This window comes from Schistocerca cancellata, chromosome 3 (genome assembly GCF_023864275.1).
Source record: "Schistocerca cancellata isolate TAMUIC-IGC-003103 chromosome 3, iqSchCanc2.1, whole genome shotgun sequence".
Lineage (NCBI taxonomy): Eukaryota > Metazoa > Arthropoda > Insecta > Orthoptera > Acrididae > Schistocerca > Schistocerca cancellata.
In genome coordinates this window covers 520,029,102-520,052,054 of record NC_064628.1, presented here as the reverse complement: position 1 = coordinate 520,052,054, position 22,953 = coordinate 520,029,102, and the positions used below count along the sequence as shown (strand labels likewise).

General features: G+C 44.3%; 1 protein-coding gene across 1 annotated transcript in view; it reads left to right on the top strand.

Moving 5' to 3' along the window:
• LOC126175331 (GTP-binding protein Di-Ras1) overlaps positions 1-22,953 on the top strand; it is a 1,524,693-nt gene that overhangs the window by 465,487 nt on the left and 1,036,253 nt on the right. The window lies entirely within an intron of this gene.

Sequence of the window (22,953 nt, the reverse complement as noted above, 5' to 3'; positions counted from 1 at the left end):
AAGTGAGTCAGCATAACCTTCCCTGCTGATGGTTCTGTTCGAAACTTCTTTGGTTTTGGTGAAGAGGGATGGCGCCATTCCTTGCTCCCTCTCTTCGTTTCCGGTTGGTGGAAGTGAACCCAGGTTTCGTCCCCAGTAACGATTCTTGTGTGTGTGTTGGGGCTAATGGGAGCTCAACATCGAGGTCATCAGCGCCCAGTAACGATTCTTGGAAGGAAGCCATCACCTTCTCGTTCAAAGCGCCGAAGAAGTTCTTCACAAGCATCAACACGTCGTTCTCTCATGTTAGGAGTCAGCTGCCGTGGCATCCATCTTGCAGACACTTTGTGAAACTGAAGTACATCATGCACAGTGTGGTGTGTTGACCCTTGTCTAATCTGTAAACATGCTGCAATGTCATTCAGTGTCACTCGGCGGTTTTCCTTCACTATGGCTTCAACTGCTGCAATGTTCTGTGGAGTCACAACTCGTTGTGTCTGACGTGGATGAGGAGCATCTTCCACTGAAGTCACACCATTTGCGAACTTCCTACTCCATTCGTAGACTTGCTGCTGTCACAAACATGCATCACCGTACTGAACCTCCATTCGTCGATGAATTTCAATAGGTTTCACACCTTCACTACGCAAAAACCGAGTAACAGAACGCTGTTCTTCCCTGGTGCAAGACGCAAGTGGGGCGGCCACCTTTATTCTGAGACTGCGACGGTATGTGTGCATTTGCCCTATGCTGCCAGCTACAGGACATTCTGCACGCTGTTTGTAGCACGATTACCAACTTACAGGATAACCGTGCGAAATTTCGATTTGTTATTACAAATTTAAGGTTTTCATTCGACTCACCCTCGTATTAGATACCTTAGTACAATGTCACTGTAAATTTAACTGTAAGACGTTCTGATGTATCGAAAACCATCAACGTCTTTTTTAATCACACTTTAGCTACGTAATTTTTTTATTTCAAACATCACTTTCAGTCACAATCTCCCTAAGCGCTGTGCTCTGACGGCCTCGCTGTTGATACGTACCGTGAAAATGGATGACACTGCTTCCTGCTTCGTAGTGAAATATGCACGCAGAACAACGTTAATGAAGAGAAACGAGTTGTTCTTAATGTTTTTCACAAGCTTACACAGAAAAATAATCTCTGACGGATTTCGAGAAACACTACGTACTAATTGGTAGGCCGTATGTGGATTAATGTGTGGCGTAATCGATAGTGTCATAGAATGGTAATCATGTATGCTTAGGAGCGCGACTTAGAACTTCGCTGTGGTCTACAATCCTTTTCGGTTTGAATAGCTAGATCATCTGAATATGAAATTCATCAAATATATGTTAACTCATACATAAAGATCATTTTTTAAGAGAAATACACATCTTATAGTTCCTAATTACATATTGCACGAAATATTCTGGTTTTTGTTGGGAATATAAGAAGTCTTAAACATCCATATTTTGTAAAAGATTATTAAAGATTGCTGAAGTTAAGAAAAAATTACACACCAAATCCTTTTGGAGAAAAATGAAAAATCAGATACTCTTCATTTGAATATGCCCACTGTTTGGTAGGACTGATTTGGTCTCACACGAGCTACAGCGATAAGCGTCGTAGGAACAATGAAAACAATAATTTTCACAGCGTGGAGCACAGTGTACAAATGCTACATTTTTACATTTTTCACTGTACCACTGCTGTATGAACCAAACAGAACTGATCTAGAGCCTAGTTAAGGGATTTGTTGCGAGAAATAACAAGACATTTAAGCTGGAACTAATGCTCGAAGCTTGCCGGCACGGTAGCTCAGTGTGTTTGATCAGAGGGTTAACTGTCCTCTGTAATAAAAAAAAACTGAGTTAATGGATCAACGACGAATTGAAACGGGTGTCTTGCGACGTCCGCCGCGAGCAGATACAACGAACCAAAGCGCACAAAATGAGATTTAAAAAAAATAAAAATAAAAAAAGCTTTGTGACACGTTACAACCGAACAACGGCGAAATGCAGAACAGCACGTTATCAAAGAGGAGGAGGAAGTATGAACTTTTTGATTGGGGTTCTGTTGCTGATCGCCTCGCTATCAAAGTTTTAGTACTGAAATGTGTTCCTCGGAGTCCTATATGGAAGAATCTCGGAGATTACCTGACGACTGACTGTAAAACTTTCAGCGGATTCAATATTTAACTACATCGGAGATTAGTAATGCGCTTTGACGCCACGCATAGCTCGTGCAGAAAATGTACCCTTGCTAAAGTCATAAATTTTTATCACTCTTGTTTTTAAATACAATACTGTGTCAGTATTCCGTCAGGTCACCTAAGAAGCGTATCACCTGTGTTTTACCATATGTAATTTCCCTCTGTTTCAAAATTAAATCACATTCTCTACTCGTATCTTTATGTCTTTACTGCAACTGCTCACAGCACTGCTGGTTAGATGGATCACTTGCGTGGCCAGTGCTGTCCAAGTTAAATGCGTCGATAAAGCTGTTGCCCTGTATCATCGCTGAGTCGATGTACGCATAACGCAAGGGATAAAACGTACCCTCATTTTCGTACTTGACAGTACTCAAGACAGCTTGGCTTCCGTTCCACGTTAAACGAAATACAATGAGGTTTCATCAAACGCGTATGAATACATAGTGTAATGCTTACATGAGGTTTATTCTTATGATGAACGGAGTTTACTCATGGAGGTCCAGAGTGGGCTCTAATTATGGTATAACAGTGAAACTATGTACATGTGCTAATGAATTAATGCGGAACCGATAAGCTATTGAAAAAATATTAGTTCCAGTTTTCGCCACGGCCATCTGCCGCTGTATACTGGTAGTATGACGACGTGATTTCCACGCTGTCGTTTGACATGCCATAACGTGAGTGAACAGCATCGCTATCGAGAGGAGAGGCCGTGTGCTGTTAGTGAAACGGTTTTAAGTGAACGGCAGCAATTACAGTGCTGCTTTGAGAGGGTATCGCCGACTAAAATATCTGAGAAGAGGCCTGACGTCATAAAGTGGTTTAAGTAAGATGGTAATGAAATTCGAAGACACGGCTGAACTTGGTGTGGCACCTCGAAGACGTAGTTTGACCCATTCCTGTTGAAGTTATAGACGACATTGCTGTTGCTATAGCTCACCATGCAGTCCGTGCCCCAGGCAGTGTTAGTGGTCGTGCAGTGGCACGAAAACTGTCCATCCCATGCTCAACAATCTGAACATTTTTGCGATCTATATTGCACTGGTATTTGTACAAGATCCAGACGGTGCAGAAACTGAAACCTCATGATTCGCAGCAACGTCCTTCAATTGCTCGCTGTTTTCTGGCCCGAATCGAAATTGATGACAGGTGGCCGGGCAAAATTCTATGGAGTGACGACGCACATTTTACACTAAAGGGTGCAGTGAATACACAGAACTGCTGAGTTTGGGGTGCTGTTGAACCAAGTGTTGTTCACGTGAGCCATTGCACTCGCCGTATGTGGCTGTGTTGTGTGGATTCACAAGCACCTTTATCCTCGGTCTGTTCTCCTTTGAAAGGAATGCACCAAGCGTTCATGTCACGTGTACCGTCGTGTCTGCACGTTATCGAGACTTCCCTGTACAGCACGTAATTCCTCCTTAGCAAGAGCACAACCACGTCGAAACCACTGCTTCATGCAAGGTGAGGCAACACCTCATGTCACTGGCCCTGTGAAAGACCTGCTGATGCAACCTTCCACGAACGTGCTATCTCCAGAGGTTCTTGCAGATTCATGGATTGCAGGTTCACCTGGTGCGAAACCATGTGACATTTAGTTCTGGAGATATCTAAATGAAAGCGTTTACCAGGAACACCTTCGGTCTCTCCCTCATCTGAAGGCCAATAAACAGGTACATGTTGCTCAGATTTCACTGGAATTGCTGTGAGCAACTGTTGATGACGCCTTTTACGGATGAACAAATTGTGCAAGAAATAAACATTATGGATTTCTCATTTCTTTGACCTTTTCTGCCCAATACCGGTTCCTAGTCCATTACATATGGAAACATTTCTTTAAGTATTTCTTGCAGTCATAGCGCCAGATTTGCACCTGGTGGCTAAAACTGAAACAATTTTTTTCAGCGTAAATGGGTTCTGTTTAATGCATATGTGCCTAGTTTCGCTGCCATACGATAATTAAAGCCCACACAGGACCTCCGAGGGTAGCTGCACTTTAATTATAACACACTAGTAGTTACGTTACACACCGGCAAATTACAGGCCATAGTTCGGAGCCCTGTAGCGTCAGAGGGCTGGAAATATGTACACATTAGACTGTAATTGCTGCCGTTCACATAAAACGGCTTCACTAACAGCGCACGGCCTCTCTTCTCGATAGCGATACTACTCACTCACGTTATGACTTGTCAAATGACAATGTCAATGTCACATGGCCATACAAACTGAGTACAGCGCCACATTATCACCTGGTTCTGAAAACAAACAAATTTTTTTAGCGTAAATCGTTTCCACATTAACGCATATGTACCTGTTTTCGCTGGCGTAAGATAATTACACACCTCACTGGACCTCCGTGTATAGCTGCACTTTAATTATAGGCGCCCGGTATGTCGGTGCATGGGAAACAGCGAGCTGTAATCGAGTATAGACTTCGAAGAGTTCGTCCACACATGGAGCACTCTCTTCTTCAGCATGAGAATACCAGACCACACACGAGCACTGTGATATCTGCAACAATCCGACGTCTTGGATTGACTGTCATCGGACATCCTCCATACAGTCCCGACTTTACCCCGTCCGATTTCCATCTGTTTCCAAAACTTAAAGGACACCTTCGAGGACCTCACCTTGACAGTGATGAAGTGGTGCAGTTAGAGGTGAGTTTGTGGCTCCATCAACAAAGTAATGGAAAGTAGAGTGAGGATATCAACAAACTGGTCTCTCGTTGGGAGAAATGTATTTGTCGCCAGGGTGATTATGTTATATTAAGCTGCAACCATGAAGAATAAAGACGTAGAATGTTAATAACGTTCGTTTTGTTTAAAAAGCGTTAAGAGTTTTCGTATAAAAAGTTTGAAGGCATAACTTTTCAGCACGCCCCCTTATAAAGAGGCAGGGGTATTGTTTTGCCGGAAAGAAGTAGTGACAGTACAGTTGACCCATCAGTAGAGATCAGTGATGGTGAACTGTAGCAATTGCTGTGTATTTGATAAACGATATGAATAAAATTGGAGAAATCACTGCCAATCGCCGTTTTCCATCAGATTGGCAGTAGTACTTACCTGCTAATGTTATATCTCTGGCCAGTGAAGACTTCCTCACTTCGCAAATGTTTTATCAACATTTGTTGGTAATCAAAATATCCACGGGTGTTCTGCCGATCTACAGTGTCCAACGGGCACAATATTTCGGCGATCATACATGTCGCCATCATCAGGCGAACTGACGGACTGAGCTCCCGTGAACGTGCCGGCACGGAGATCCGTACGCTATGGCTGCTCAGAGGGAACTGGGTTCGGTCGCGGTGGCGGCCGATTCAAGTACCCTCCGCCCGCGGCGCGCTCCCTCCGCTGTCCGCGCCCCGCGCCACGGTCGCGCGGTGGAACAGATTGCGACGCCGTCTGAGATGACGTCGGAGTGATGGCTCTGTCCGCCGTGGTCGTCACAACTATAGGTTTGCTCGAGTTACTCTTGATTAACCCAATCGCTGGTCCCCAAGCCTTGCTAAGATTATAGCCACAGTCACGGTTTATGAGGTCGTCGTTGGTTCAAATGGCTCTGAGCACTATAGGACTTAACATCTCAGGTCATCAGTCCCCTAGAACTTAGAACTACTTATACCTAACTAACCTAAGGACATCACACACATCCATGCCCGAGGCAGGATTCGAACCTGCAACCGTAGCGGTCACGCGGTTCCAGACTGGAGTGCCTAGAACCGCTCGGCCAACAGCGGCCGGCCGTGCGAATTTCGATGGCCTCTCTAACAACGCTGCCCCAGTATCTCGACGTCTGTACCAGAATCCTCGTGCGTTCATACTCCATAGCGCGATTTTCCGACAAACAATGTTCAGAGACCGACGACTTGCTCGGATACATCAGTCGAGTGTACCTCTGGTGTTCACGACATCGATCCTCGACGGTACGCATCGTCTGACCGATATACGACTTGCACATTGACAAGGAATCTGGTGCACGCCGCCCTCCCTCAAATCGAGGTCGTCTTTGGCGCTCCCCACAAGTGCTCGAGTTTTATTCGGAGGACAAAACACAGTTCCGACCCGGTGTTTCTTCAAAATGCGGTCGATTTTCCCAGAGAGTGCGCCTGTATATGGAATAAACGCAGTGCCTACCTCCTCCCTCGTGATTTCATCCACCTCCACACGTTGTGCTGTAGTGGTTGGGCGGAGAGCACGTTGAATATGCCACTCTCAGTACCCATTTTTTTCGAAATACAGTTCTCAGATGTTGCAATTCCTGGGGTAGACTCTCTGCGTCAGAGATAGTGCGCGCCCTATGTACTCAGTGAAGGGTGGTAGCAGCTGTCTGCGTGCAAATACAGATCAGTGTGCGTTGTCTTCCGATACACACCATGACCTAGGGTGCCGTCAGCCCTTCTCTTGACCAAGGCGTCAAGGAAAGGTAATTTACACTCCGTTTCAATCTCCATAGTGAATTTGATGTTGGGGTGTATGGAGTTTAGATGCGTGAGGATGTCAAGGAGTTTATCCAAACCATGTGGCCAGATGACGAACGTGTCGTCCACGTGACGGAAAAAGCTAGTAGGTTTCCATTCGGATGACGACAGGGCTTCCTCTTCAAGTTCTCCATGTACAAATTCGCTACCACCGGTAAGAGTGGGCTACCCATGGCGACTCCCTCCTCCGTTTGTTCGTAGTATTCTCCATTAAAAAGAAAATATGTGGAGTATGAACGCACGAGGATTCTGGTACAGACGTCGGGATACTGGGACAGCGTTGTTAGAGAGGCCATCGAAATTCGCACCAACGACGACCTCATAAACCGTGACTGTGGCTATAACCTTAGCAAGGCTTGGGAACCAGCGATTGGGTTAATCAAGAGTACCTCAAGCAAACCTATAGTTGTGACGACCACGGCGGACAGAGCCATCACTCCGACGTCATCTCAGACGCCGTCGCAACCTGTTCCACCACGTGACCTTCGCGCGGAGCGCGGACAGCGGAGGGAGCGCGCCGTGGGCGGAGGGTATTTAAATCGGCCGCCGCCGCGACCGAACCCAGTTTCCTCTGAGCAGCCATAGCATACGGATCTCCGTGCCGGCAAGTTCACAGGAGCTCAGTCCGTAAGTTCATCTGATGATGGCGACATGTATGATCGCCGAAATATTGTGCCCGTTGGACACTGTAGACCAGCAGTACATCCGTGGATATTTTGATTGTCAAATTCGCCGGAAGAAACTCAAGAATCACAACACTTGTTGGTGTTTTGCGGTGAAGTGTTCAATGTGTCTACAAGCAGTAGTGTAGCACACGTGGCCACGAAACACGACGTCAGAATTCTGGTCGAAAAAAAAAAACCTGACAGAGGGACTAGAAAGACGTTACACGCCTTGTAAGTCAAAATCGCTTCCAAACTCGACAGTAGTTGCTGCAAGAACTTACGAAGGTCAAAACCCACCTGTTATAGCGAGAGCATTGCGACGGGAATCGCATGCAGTGAACATTTGGAGTCGGTCACCCCGCAATACGACATCGCTGACACAGCCACATAAAGACAACAGCAAAGTTCATCGGGCGCGAGGAATATGTAACTGGTTTTCTGAATACCCCCCCGCCCTCTTACATCTCGAATAGACTGTAAAAACACCCAATAGCAAAACTGTGGCACCTTTTCGTACAACAGGTAAAACGCCGACATCAGCGTCCACGCAATTTGGCGGATCTGCGCAATTAACTCCTCAGCTAGTGAATTAACGTAGATGTAACGTAACTGCTCAATATCGTGCACTCACGTCCTAAATGAATCCAGGAGGTTATCAGCTCCAGGAAAGGAACCAGACAGTATGGAATCAGACCGTAAATCTAGGGGTGACTAACTTTTCTCCAGTGAGTTTAGTTTAAATTAAAGAAAAATGGGCAATGTAAAAGTGGCAGAATAACTGAATAATGGGATATACTGCTGGAAAAATACTTAATGTACCCATTTAGAGGTTTCCAATCCACTAAAGGTTTATTGTTGCAACAGTGCATATGGAGTACATAAAATGATTACATTTGCAGATAAGTAGCACAAGCTATTCTGGGGTACCAGATATCAACCCATGCTGAAACATCCATATTAGTTTGTGGCGTAAATGAAGGATCTGACTCTGGCATCCAGTCGATTGTACAGATGGCGAATATTGTCCTGAGATACATAATGCCATACCGCTCGACCTGTTCACGTAATTCTGTAAGAGTTGGCTGACGGGTCGCACGAGTCACTTGTCGTCCCATCAACACTACACGTGCTCGATTGGAGACAAGTGCAGAGATCACGCTGGCCAAGGAAGTTAGTCTACGTCTCGCAGAGCACGCTGAGTTTCTCGGGCAGTCTGTGGGCGAGCAGTCCCCTGTTGGAGCAACACATTACCTCCCTGTTACACACACACAAAAAAAACGCGTCTAACAGCATCATGCGCATAGCTAACGTTGGTTAATGTCCACTCCAGAAACACCTAAGGTGAAAGAGAGTTGCAGCTTATCGCAACCCAGGCCATAAGACCTGTGGTGGTGCCAGTGCACATTGCACAGTGGACGAAAACGTTACGAGACAGTGCCCGCCAGGTCTACGTCGTACGTGCAAAAGACCATCACTTGCATATAGGCAGAATCTGCTTTCACCACTGAAGACCATGGTGCACCATTCCATCTTCCAAGTGATCCTCTGGTGGCATCAGTCGAGCAATGCACGTCGATGCTATGGCGTGAGTGGAAGACAGGGTAGAGGTGTGTGTGCTTATAGTCCCACTATTAATAATCAGTTGGTAACTGTTGGTGTTGTCACGACAGGGCTCACAAGCCCTTATTTCTGTGCTGTGGTAGCTGCACGATCTGACACTGCTGCCCTTACAATACGACGGTCCTGACGAACATTTCCGCTGCGTGGACGTCCATAATCTCGTCTACAGGTGTGAGAATATTCCCGTGACCGCTGATACCAGCATCGTTGCGCAACTGACCCAGCACGTCCATCTTGTGTGACAATTCTCCGAAACGGCCATCTCGCCCATCGGAAGGCCACAATTTGACCCCTGTCAAACTCGTTCTCTTGGCTGGAGGAAGCACTAGTGCGTCTCTGCGGCATGGCTCCCTGTTTACTTCACACGTCTGCACCATACTGAACGTTCTGGCTGTGAACCAGCAGCTTTGGACTGTATGCCACTACGCTATATGTTGTCGGACAGCGACGAAAGCATTTTCAGTACATCTCCTGACCCTCACGTGGCATATGCCGTCATCGGATCAACGTCTAAGTCGTCTTTCAAAGTGTACTAATTCTTTTCCCGGCAGTACATACATATATTTTATAGAAAGACTCCACAATTCTGGATGACTTGCAAAGATGCCCCCTTGCTGTAGAACAAGGAATTAAATTAAAGAAACCGCGCAAAATCAATGATAAATCTAAATGAGAATAGGTCAAGGCTCTAGACAGGGCGAGGAATGTCTAATTGCAATGAATCAAGAAAGTGAGGACTTCTAGCTATGAGATGCGTACTAAGTTCATAACGACGGGAACCGGACACATGGCGATCAGGGGAGTTTTGAAGAAAGATTCTCGCAGTGAAAAACAGCGTGAGCGCACTACGCGATCACCGCAGTTGTACGTCACGTATGGTGATCATGCTGACAAAAGCGGACAGTCTTAACACAAAACTGCTTCCGAAGTTGTGGAAGTCAACGCTTGCGTATCAGCATGGCGGTAACTGTCGTCCTTCCACTATCTGCGATGACCTCGTGCAACATCGGCAACCGACAGGGGCTGGGGAGTGCCTCTCAATGCTGTTCGTATACCCAGACGTCGCACTATAGTATCCGTCCGCAGTTAACAAATAAATCACCTTAATCAAATGACAAGGGCAAGAAATGATTAGCAGGTGCTGTCTCGCCAGAGTGAGTGGCTCAGTTTACTTGACTCTCAAGTTAGGTCCCCTATTTGGGCGCCAGTTCCCCGAAAAAGGATGGAACTGGTATGCTACCACCACTGCGTGGCTTCAACTGAAATTGGGATGTAACAGCCAGGAACCTTTGAAGAATTTCGTTATTTTGAGCACTTACATTACACAGATGATGAATGTGGAAATTTAGTTCCTCCCTTCGATTCAATAGTCCCCCAAGTAGGCGATCTATTGGTGGTATTCGTTGCACAAGAGAAATTCATCTAATTGTAGAAACTGAACAATTAAGTCTTACAAATTTTTAGTCAACGAATTCTCCTATCTAGGATTATTATCCGCAAGGTTGTAATTTCGTAGGTAGCCCGAATTTGTGGTAGAATCTGTTTCTTAGCGATAGGGGCTGGCCTGGACAGCGATTATGGCGGCACCACGCACACTGTATGCTTTCAAAAAGTCTTCTTGTTACAGAACGGCGAATAATCGTTGGATGTTCTGAAGTGCAAACGCTGAGGATCAGCAAGAACTGAACAAAGACCTCATAGACTACATGTACTAACGGATAAGAATCGTCCAACATTGCGGAGTAGTTGCAAAATATCGCATAAAATCAGCGGGAGGAATCACTCGCGCGTTCCAAGCGCGCTACCAGCAATCCACCTACTTAATGACTGTGCGCAGGGAGGTCGAAGGAATAGGCTCCCACTGGTCGAGCAGATCCTTATAAGCTACACATTTCTGTAGTTTGTGCTATGCGACGCTTGTGGAAACTTAAAGAGAGACGCCATTGGTCAGTGGATGATTCAAAATTAGTAATTTGGAGTGATGAATCCGCTACAACGTGTGGAAATCCGATGGTGGGTTTGGGCTTGGCGAAGGTCTGCAGAACGTTACCTGCCATCATGTGTAGTGCCTACTGTGAAATACGGAGAAGGTGGTGTTACGTTACGGGGGTGTTTTTCGTGTTACTGTGCTTAACATAGCGCTGAATGTGGGAGAATGCGAACACATTGTATGAAATTGTGTACGGTGCATAGTGGAAGAATAGTTCGGTCCTTTCTACCAGCTGATGTTGGAGGGAGCGGTAACGTCACATATCCCTTGTTTAATAGGGAGAAGATGTGTGAACGTCCAACATCGAAAGGCGATATCTGTGTGAGTGTGCAAGAAGGAGAAGATTGCCAGGTTTATAGAATGCTATCGTAAAGAGCGGTAAGTTCATTCAAAGTGGGTAAGCACTAAATGTAAAGATAGATATACAGTGTGTTTATTTCAACTGAAGACACTGAAGTATCTCGAAAACTATGCATCAGATCAAACGAAGTTACAATTCCAATTTGTTTACCTCGAAGGGGGACATCCAATGATACCACCTCGACCTGCCAACGCACCCCGTGCTTAGGTGATGGGGAAAGGGGGGGGGGGGTGGAACTTTGATATCTTCAGTGGGAAACCCCGTTTTCTATTGCACATTTCGATCCTACTGCAAAATCTACATACGTTTAATCTGAAGCATTTTCTTCGAAGGAATATAAATGGGTACACAATCGTAAATTACGTCTTGCTGCTCAAAGGCCCTTGGATATCCAGTGGCACGTGGGACCCCACCTCCATGCTTCGAGGGAAAGACAGGCCATTATTCCATAACATCTAATTCGAAACCCCATTCGCAACGTTGTATTCCTACGACATGTCGAACATGGGGGTACCACAAGTGGCTGTTTATTGAGATCAATTTCTTTGGCGAAGTCGTCTGTACCAAACCAAATGAACAATCATCCTTGGTCTCTTTACGTTGCTGACAAAAGTTGTGTGAATTCACAGGAAATGTTGTGTTGATACACCTAGAACTATATTAGAAGTCTGAATAATGCAGTCACCGCTGTAGCCTATATTTCTTTAATTACCGATATTTGTGTCATAATTTGTAAATGTGTAGTAGTGAAAATAGTAGCCGCGTGCACTATTACACAACTCTAACGCTTGATTTTTCGTTCGCCACATTGCAGTTTCAGTTATCCAATGAGGAGACGTTAGCGTCTGTCGTCACAATAGCAGATGCCTACCGTGACCAGCATTGCGAGCCGTGACAGCGAGCGGATCTCATAAATTATGGCACACTGTGTATCGGATTCCAGTCACGCAGACCAGCAATCTGTTACGTCTCTGACACATTTCTGACCTACAGGATAACGCTGCCGTCTTTATGAATACAACGCAGTGCTTCTCTCTGTTTGTTTTTCATCATCTCGGTTAAATTCAGGTGTTTGGTACGCAGCTGAATAAACTTCATTGTATAGTTCTTCGGGATTCTACTTATTTACTCCTCTCATACAGCATGACCAGTTTCGAAATTCACAATTTCATTTTAAGATACTCACACCACTTTTTTTATACCCATCTTCTGACTGGTTTGATGCGCCCAGTCCAGATTTTCTCTGCTGTGACAACTTCATTTCACAGTAGCACTCACATTCAGCATCCTAGATCATTTGTTGGATATATTATTTAGTCTCTGTCACCCTTTACACTTTTTACTTTCTGTTACCACGGAAACTATTCCTTGACGACATAAGATATACCCTATAACATTTAACTAAGGTAACCATTAGTCACGTTTTTGTCCGGGCACTCACGATTTTTGTAGCTCTGTCCCGAAGTTTTTGAGAGATAGTTTCCGACATCAATTTGTCCCAGATTTAACAATTATGAAATGATTTATCCCGAATTAGCAGGTGTGCTGCACTTCATGAGAATTCTGACACATTGATTCTGTGGGTGATTTGTAGCCTGTTCAGTACTTTTATTTCCTTGTTATGTCGAAATTCCATTACCTAGCTACCTTGGCTATCCAATACGTACGTTCGACTTGGTTTTGTAATCAGCGAAATAAAATCGCATAACAGCGATCTACACAAATTGCCATCACTGTAAGACAAGTAAGTTTCCACAAGAATTTTTGTCATTCACTTGAGCTACTCTGCTGCATGCACCACCTGTTCGAGGTAAACGTCACGCAGTGCAGAAAAAAAGCTGATCTGCTACTGAACCCGATTTTTCAGCAGATTAATAAACAGTATTAATCTATTGGAAGCTCATATACAGTGTACTTCATTTTCTACCCCGCCAACAACAGGAAAACGTCAGAAACACATTTTCACGAAAGAGCTCGTAGCTGCCTCTCCTGATGACAATTTCTGCTCGACGGCTCTACAGCCGCCTGACGCTATTTAGCGCCAGCCCATGTGATCGCAACACATTGCGCCTTGAGCCTATGACCAACAGAGGAAGTTTTCTGCATTCACTTTGCCAAACATAAGTGTACTGAATACTGTAGTTTAGTTTTCAGCGTAAGATACTATCAGTAAACTGAATGTACAACGTTGTAATCAGAACTCGCGCATCATATGACGCGGGGAATGCTAAGTACGTAGTCTACTATTGCGAGCAAAATTTTCCCGGAGAAAGGAGGTAGCTGCATAAATTCGTGGCAGTTTTGTTTCGCATGATGGTACGCAGGTTGCTATAAGTCCATTTACCTACCGTCATTTCTTATTTCAGGTTCTACTATTATTCTTGAGATGACATCTTGCACGTTGCATATTTTTGAAGGTAGCATTGTTTATGGGGTTAGAAAATGGAACGATAAACGGAAAAAATTTAAAATTTGTGACGTTTTGTTCTCTTTGAATCGAACAGAGCGGTGAAGGAAGTGGAAGAAGCTCAGAGGTTTGTGCCTCGTATGGCGCGAGTGCTATCGATGAAATCACATCAGAATCAGGAAGCCCAGTGGCGGTAGCTGTCTTCAATTAGAGATAAAAAGCTGATCCTCTGTGATACTGGACGCTAGAACCGACATAGCCTTGGCACCACTCAGTTGCCACAGACCTTGCGAGTAACTATTGCAGTCAGTGCTCCCTCATTGTGCTAGTGATGGCTAAAACAGATAATCCACAACGAAAAGTTGAAATTTGTTGTAGTTTCTGCGTAAAATGACCCCCGTTGACTAAAATCACACGTTTTATAGACTACACACCATAAGTGAAAATCGTCCAGAATACTTAATATCCTACAATGTTGTCAAGTCCCAACCAGCCTCGCAGCAGGAAGGAATACGTTTCCACGGCCTTGTGGTTCTTGAACGGGCTAGCAATCCAGGAGTAAAGCTGTAAGTAGGCTGTTTAGGTTTTTATATTTGTAACGCCACGTAGCGCTCTGTACGAAAATCACTTGCTGTGCTGTCTGCAGTCTGTGGCTGGTTAGCATTGTTGTAATATTGCTATTGTAGTGTTGGGCAGTTGGCTGTTAACAGCGCGTAGCGTTGCGCAGTTGGAGGTGAGCCGCCAGCAGTGGTGGATATGGAGAGAGAGATGGCGGACTTTTGAGAGCGGATGATCTGGACGTGTGTCGATCAGAGACAGTAATTTTGTAAGACTGGATGTCATGAACTGAGAAATATATATATATATATATATATATATATATATATATATATATATATATATGGAAAAAAGAACACATTGACACCGGTGTGTCAGACCCACCATACTTGCTCCGGACACTGCGAGAGGGCTGTACAAGCAATGATCACACGCACGGCACAGCGGACACACCAGGAACCGCGGTGTTGGCCGTCGAATGGCGCTAGCTGCGCAGCATTTGTGCACCGCCGCCGTCAGTGTTAGCCAGTTTGCCATGGCATACGGAGCTCCATCGCAGTCTTTAACACTGGTAGCATGCCGCGACAGCGTGGACGTGAACCGTATGTGCAGTTGACGGACTTTGAGCGAGGGCGTATAGTGGGCATGCGGGAGGCCAGGTGGACGTACCGCCGAATTGCTCAACACGTGGGGCGTGAGGTCTCCACAGTACATCGATGTAGTCGCCAGTGGTCGGCGGAAGGTGCACGTGCCCGTCGACCTGGGACCGGACCGCAGCGACGCACGGATGCACGCCAAGACCGTAGGATCCTACGCAGTGCCGTAGGGGACCGCACCGCCACTTCCCAGCAAATTAGGGACACTGTTGCTCCTGGGGTATCGGCGAAGACCATTCGCAACCGTCTCCATGAAGCTGGGCTACGGTCCCGCACACCGTTAGGCCGTCTTCCGCTCACGCCCCAACATCGTGCAGCCCGCCTCCAGTGGTGTCGCGACAGGCGAGAATGGAGGGACGAATGGAGACGTGTCGTCTTCAGCGACGAGAGTCGCTTCTGCCTTGGTGCCAATGATGGACGTATGCATGTTTGGCGCCGTGCAGGTGAGCGCCACAATCAGGACTGCATACGACCGAGGCACACAGGGCCAACACCCGGCATCATGGTGTGGGGAGCGATCTCCTACACTGGCCGTACACCACTGGTGATCGTCGAGGGGACACTGAATAGTGCACGGTACATCCAAACCGTCATCGAACCCATCGTTCTACCATTCCTAGACCGGCAAGGGAACTTGCTGTTCCAACAGGACAATGCACGTCCGCATGTATCCCGTGCCACCCAACGTGCCCTAGAAGGTGTAAGTCAACTACCCTGGCCAGCAAGATCTCCGGATATGTCCCCCATTGAGCATGTTTGGGACTGGATGAAGCGTCGTCTCACGCGGTCTGCACGTCCAGCACGAACGCTGGCCCAACTCAGGCGCCAGGTGGAAATGGCATGGCAAGCCGTTCCACAGGACTACATCCAGCATCTCTACGATCGTCTCCATGGGAGAATAGCAGCCTGCATTGCTGCGAAAGGTGGATATACACTGTACTAGTGCCGACATTGTGCATGCTCTGTTGCCTGTGTCTATGTGCCTGTGGTTCTGTCAGTGTGATCATGTGATGTATCTGACCCCAGGAATGTGTCAATAAAGTTTCCCCTTCCTGGGACAATGAATTCACGGTGTTCTTATTTCAATTTCCAGGAGTATATATATATATATATATATATATATATATATATATATATATATATATATATATATATATATATATATATACTCCTGGAAATTGAAATAAGAACACCGTGAATTCATTGTCCCAGGAACCGCGGTGTTGGCCGTCGAATGGCGCTAGCTGCGCAGCATTTGTGCACCGCCGCCGTCAGTGTCAGCCAGTTTGCCATGGCATACGGAGCTCCATCGCAGTCTTTAACACTGGTAGCATGCCGCGACAGCGTGGACGTGAACCGTATGTGCAGTTGACGGACTTTGAGCGAGGGTATATATATATACTTTTGAACACTATTAACGTAAATACATTGTTTGTTTATCAAAATCTTTCATTTGCTAACTATGCCTATCAGTAGTTAGTGACTTCAGTAGTTAGAATCTTTTATTTAGCTGGCGGTGTTTGCGCTCGCTGTATTGCAGTACTTTGAGTAACGAAGATTTTTCTGAGGTAAGTGATTCATGAAAGGTATAGGTTATTGTTAGTCAGGGCAATTCTTTTGTAAGGATTTTTGAAAGTCAGATTGCGTTGTACTAAAATATTGTGTGTCTGTTTAGTGTTGATCAGAATAAGTAAAGAGCGAAAAGTCTGAGTACGTTCACTTCTGCTCAGCTGTTTGAAAATCAAATAACGTAAGAGGCTTATCAGCACGGTAATTCATTAATTTTTCTAAGGGGACGTTTCAAAGCTTGCGCTTCAAAGACTTGGCGGAAACAGCCGTCAAATTGACAGATGTCAGGAGTACGACGGCTGTAACCAAAACTGTATAAACCACCTGAAACACCATTAATTAAGAGCAGGGGAAATTAATTACATATTCCTCCTCCTCAAAGCTGTCAATATCTTTTGTTTTATTCTCTACGTTATCAGAATTTTTACATGACAATTGTTGGGGGTAGTTGTTGGAACTAACGTTAAAAGTATGTAAGAATATAATTTAGCGCTCATTCTAATTTAGACCTTAATGACAGAAAATCTAGAAATAAAAAAAGATGTAAAAAGTAGTGTTTACTCACAGCACCATCCGGGAATATGAATTTGACCATATAGATGGGGAGACAGTGCTGGAATGGGCGGAGACTACCCAGCTGCTTCTGATCATTGAAGACAAAACGACGAAGATTATTGAGCAGCACTTGTGGTCAGCCTGATTATAACTAGAATTTAATTTCTGCCGTTGAAAGACTTATTCAACAGTAGGTGAACAGTGTCAACACCTTTACAGCCAACACAGAAAATAGCTGTACCACACTATAGCTATCCGTGTCAATACACCTTACGCTTACACTTTTCTATAGACGATTTAATACCTTCGCAGCACACAGTCGCCTCATTTTGTAGACGATAAACAAGAGCAACAAACTATCACACCATCGTACATCTCATACATGACCACCACTCCTCCCACCCCAATACTCATAGTCGATTACTCATAAATTATGATTCCACACACAGAAACATAAAGTCATGTTGTCTTGCCGTAATCAAAATTGGCTTAGTAATGCCCTATAGATCTCAAATATATGTCTCCAGAAAAAAAAAATTCCATGTTCTGCGTCCCTCTCTTCTACCCTCGACGACTGACTCCTTTGTCCCGCGTGAACAAACCATCCCCGGAATTTCTTTACGATCTATTCATTGTCGCCAATTTGCGTTGTAGGTACAATTTTATTGGCATCGCGTATCACCTGTGAACCTTTTTTCCCTAAAATCACTACTCTACAAAGTAACTTCTTCTCAGCGAATATCAAAATAGTTCACTTGACGTCACGGGCAGCTTTCCCACCAAGCAGGGAATAGGCGACAAAAGCAGCATCTTATCACTGACGGCTGTATAGAAATGTATGCATCCAACTTGCGTATACCCAGTTCCTAACTCTTTTAATTCGATTAAGCTCTCACACTTCGTTCCGTTGTCAGGAGAAATCAGTTTCCAACTAGGAATAATAAACGGATCAGGAAGAATTCCTCCTCCAATGGACCATAACGTGCTGCAGTACGCCTGTATTGCACTGACTGCCACTGGAGTTAGTTGGTTGACCATCTCTGTGACGCTTTCATGCTACAAAATGAACCTGTAACGAATGTGCTGCTCTTCTTTCAATCTTCTCTATTCCCTCGATCAGTCATATCGGATGTGGATTCCACAATGACGAGCAATATTCAAATACTGGTCGAACGAGTGTTTTGTAAGTTTCTTTCTTTGTTGGTTGACTACATTTGCTGAGGATTTTTCCGATGGATATCAATCTAGCATCTGCCTTACTTGCGATGAATTTTATGTAGTCCCATTTCAAATTTCTCCGCACGGTTTACACCTAGTCCCAGTTATTTTATGGAAGAAAATACAACCAGTGATTGTTCAGCAGTATCCGAAATACACTAGATTTTTGTTGAGGGTCAACTGCCACTCTCTGCACCAAACGTCGATCTTCTGCAGGCCTTTTGCATTTCGCCACATTTTTTTAGCGCCGCTACTTCTCCGTATGAAACAGAAACATCCGCGAGAAACCTCATGGAACTTCCGACATTATCTACTGTGCTCTGTTTGCTAGGAAGTCTTCATTCTAATCACACAGTTGGTGTGATATTCCGTACTTTCGTATTTTGTTCATTAGGAGGCAGTAGAGAACTGTACCGAATGTCTTATGAAAGTTAAGGAACAAGGTATCTACATGGGTGCCTCTATCTGCTGCTCTTTTCAGGGGTCTCGTGGACGAACAGGGCGAGCTGGGTTTCACACGATCGTTACTTTCGAAATTGTTGTTGGTTCCTACGGAGAAGATTTTCAGCCTCCAGAAACATCATTGTAGGCAATCATAAAATATTGTTACAAAATTCTGCAGCTAACTGGCGTGAGAGAAATAGGACTGTAGTTTTGTGCGTCTGTTTTGTAACCCTTCTTGAAAACGGAAATGAAAAGTTCTTTTTTCGAAGGAAAACTTCGTTTCTCCAAAAACCTACGGTACACTCCTTCTAGAAGGGGAAGTTCTTCTTAATACTCTATGAGGAATCGTATTCGTGTCGCGTCAGGTCGAATGTCCTTTCCTGCGTTGAGTGATTTCATTGCTTTTGTATCCCAGGGGCACTTATTTCGATATTAACCGTTTTTTGTTTGTTTTTCGTGTGTGCGATGTTTTAAAGGAAGCACTTCGGGGCGGTCTTCCTCAGCGAAACTGGTTTTGAAAAAGAAGTTTCGAAGTTCGGCCTATTCTGTGGCATCTCCCCCTTCAATAAAATTTTGGTACTGATATAAGACCAAAAATTATTGAAAGTTTCTGACAAGTCTGTGAACAGAATATTTCTTCGTTGAAAGCTTCGCTCGTGGCTCCCTTTAAGGTAATCTTGGTTTCGTTTAATTATTGCTTGCCTGTGAACCTTTGGCTGCGTTTAAATTTGCAGTAAAGCTCTCTTTGTTTTCGTAGCAGTTTTCTGTCGAGACCACGGCGGTTCACTCTTGCTAAGCAATAAGATGTTTCTGCCTTTTTTTTTATTTCGATTTACAGCATTATTCAGTGATGATCTTTGATCCCTGTTAACGCTAACTCAGTCGAAAAGTTAGGCTGTGTTTGTCACCAGCAGGTCTATGATATTATTTCACAAGCCGGTTTTCTGATGAACTGCTCAATGTAGTTTTCGGATAAAGCACTTACAACAATTTCTCTGTTCCTGCTACTCGTCCTAATCACTTTAGTCTACAATCTATAGCTGACAAGTTAGAATCTCCACCCACAACTATAACATTTTTCGTTTGGTCAACAGTCTACTGACTGGTTTGATACGGCCCGCCACGAATACCTTTCCTGTGCTAACCTCCTCATCCCAGAGTAGCACTTGCAACCTACGTCGTCAATTATTTGCTTGACGTATTCCAATCTCTGTCTTCCTCTACAGTTTTTGCCCTCTACAGCTCCCTCTAGTACCATGGAAATCATTCCCTCATGTCTTAGCAGATGTTCTATCATCCTGTCCCTTCTCCTTATCAGTTTTTTCCACATATTCCTTTCCTCTCCGATTCTGCGTAGAACCTCCTCATTCCTTACCTTATCAGTCCACCTAATTTTCAACATTCGTCTATAGCACCACATCTCAAATGCGATTCTCTTCTGTTCCGGTTTTCCCACAGTCCATGTTTCACTACCATACAATGCTGTACTCCAAACATACATCCTCAGAAAGTTCTTCCTCAAATTAAGGCTGGTATTTGATATTAGTAGACTTCTCTTGGCCAGAAATGCCTTTTTTGCCATAGCGAGTCTGCTTTTGATGTCCTCCTTGCTCCGTCCGTCATTGGTTATTTTACTGCCTAGGTAGCAGAATTGACTTCGTGACCATCGATCCTGATGTTAAGTTTCTCGCTGTTCTCATTTCTACTACTTCTCATTACCTTCGTCTTTCTCCGATTTACTCTCAAACCATACTGTGTACTCATTAGACTGTTCATTCCGTTCAGCAGATCATTTAATTCTTCTTCACTTTCATACTATAACGTACTATAACATAACTAGCAAGTTTACGCAAAATATTCTTCAGGTTTCCCCTCTGTCGATGTGCCACCATTGCTGCTGAGTCAGTGGGTCTATAAAAGCATCCCATGTTTGACTCACCTTTAACACTTGTCTTCCCCCTAATTGTTTCGCATTCGGATTCCTACTAATATGACAAGATATTATCGTATTTTTTGTTGTTATAAAATCGACTCCACCACCTGCGTTCAATCTATTTCTGCCATATAATTCCAATCGGCATTTAGGATTTCATTACTTTTGACATCTGATTTCAGCCAGATGTCTGTGTGTTGTACTGTGTGGCCATTGTTACCATTAACAACTAAGATTGTTTCCAGCAATTCGAAGACATTCTGATCATATATATAATGCACTCCAGATGCAGGACACGATCTATACCTTCAATGCGCGTTAGTTATGGTATTGTTACCAATGACAGCGCTACGAAAGCGCAGTTACTAAATGCAGCTTTCCGAAATTCCTTCACCAAAGAAGACGAAGTAAATATTTCATTATTAGAATCAAAAACAGCTGCAAACATGAGTAACTTAGAAATACAATCCTCGGTGTAGTGAAGCAGCTTAAATTACTTATGGAAGGCATCGTCCAGATGGGCATTTTAGTTACGTTCCTTTCAGAGTATGCTGGTACAATAGCTCGATACTTAGCACGCATGTACAATCGCTCCCTCGACGAAACACCGTACTTAAAGACTGGAAAGTTTCACAATTCATACCAATACCCAAGAAAAAAAAGAGTAATCCGTTGCAGTACAAACTCATAGCGTGTCAATTTTCAGTAGGGTTTTGTAACATATACTATGTTCCAACATTAATAATTACCGCGAAAAAACAATCTGTTGACGCTTTTGTGCAACACAAATAGCTCCTTATCCTCATGAAGTAACGAGTGCTATCGACAGGAAACCTCAAATTGATTCCATATTACTAGATTTCCAGAAGGCCTTTTGATACCATTCATCACAAGCGGCTTCTAATCAAACTGCGTGCCTGTGTAGTATCGTCTCTGTTGGGCGGCTGGATTCGTGATTTCTGTTCACAAAAGTCACAGTTCCTTGTAACTGACGGAAAGTCATTGAGTAAGACGGAAATAATATCCAGTGCTCCCTAAGGAATTGTTATAGGACTATATTGGTGATTTAGGAGACAATCTGAACAGCTTTCTTAGATTGTTTGCGGACGATATTGTAATTTGTCATCCAATAAAGTCATCAGAAGAGCAAAACCAATAAGGAAAATAATTTAGAAACGTTGTCTGTGGGTGTTAAAGTGAAATCTGACTCTAAATGGAGAAAAGTGTGAGGTTACTCACAAGAATACTAAAAGGAATCCGTTAAATTTCGGTTACACCAACATCGCATAAATCTGAAGTCTATTAATTATTACCTAGCAATTACAGTTACGAACATTTTAAATTAGAACGATCATATACATATTTTGTAGGTAAAGACATTTTATTACCTGAACACTTAGAAGATGCAATAAATCCATCAAAGAGACTTCCTATACTACCTTGTCCTTCCTCTGATAAGAGTATTGTAATGCAGTATGGGATCCATACAAAATAGGATTGACGGAGGACATCGAAAAAGTCAAAAGAAGGGCATCTCTTTTTGTACTATCGCGAAATATGGGACAGAGTGTCACGGATATGGTTACGATTTGGGGTGTCAATCATTAAAACAAAGGCGTTTTTCCAGAATGGAAGGTAGGAGACGAGGTACTGGCAGAACTGAAGCTGCGAGGACACATTCTGAGTCATGCTTGGGTAGCTCAGTCGGTGCCGGCACGGTAGCTCAGCGTACTCGGTCAGAGGGTTAGCTAACCTCTGTAATAAAAAACTGAGTGAACGGATCAACGAAGAACCTGAACGGGTGTCATCGGACGTCCGCCCCGAACAAATTCTACGAACAATATAGAACAAAATGAGATTTACAAAAAAAAAAATTAAAAAAATGGCGATAGAACACTTGCCCTCGAAAAACAAAGATCCCAGCTTCGAGGCTCGTCCGACACACGATTTTAATCTGCCAGGAACTTTCAAAGGCATTGTTCGTTGCTGCGAGACCTTTCAACAAAATTCCAATCACCAACTTTCTCCTCGCAGGTAAAGATTTAAGTGTTCTTTTTCCCGCACACTATTTGAGTGTGGAATGGTAGAGAAATAGTTTGAAAAAAGAAATGGTTCAAATGGCTCTGAGCACTATGGGACTTAACACCTGTGGTCATCAGTTCCCTAGAACTTAGAACTACTTAAACCTAACTAACCTAACGACATCACACACATCCATGCCCGAGGCAGGATTCGAACCTGCGACCATAGCGGTCACGCGGTTCCAGACTGAAGCGCCTAGAACTGCAGGGCCACACCGC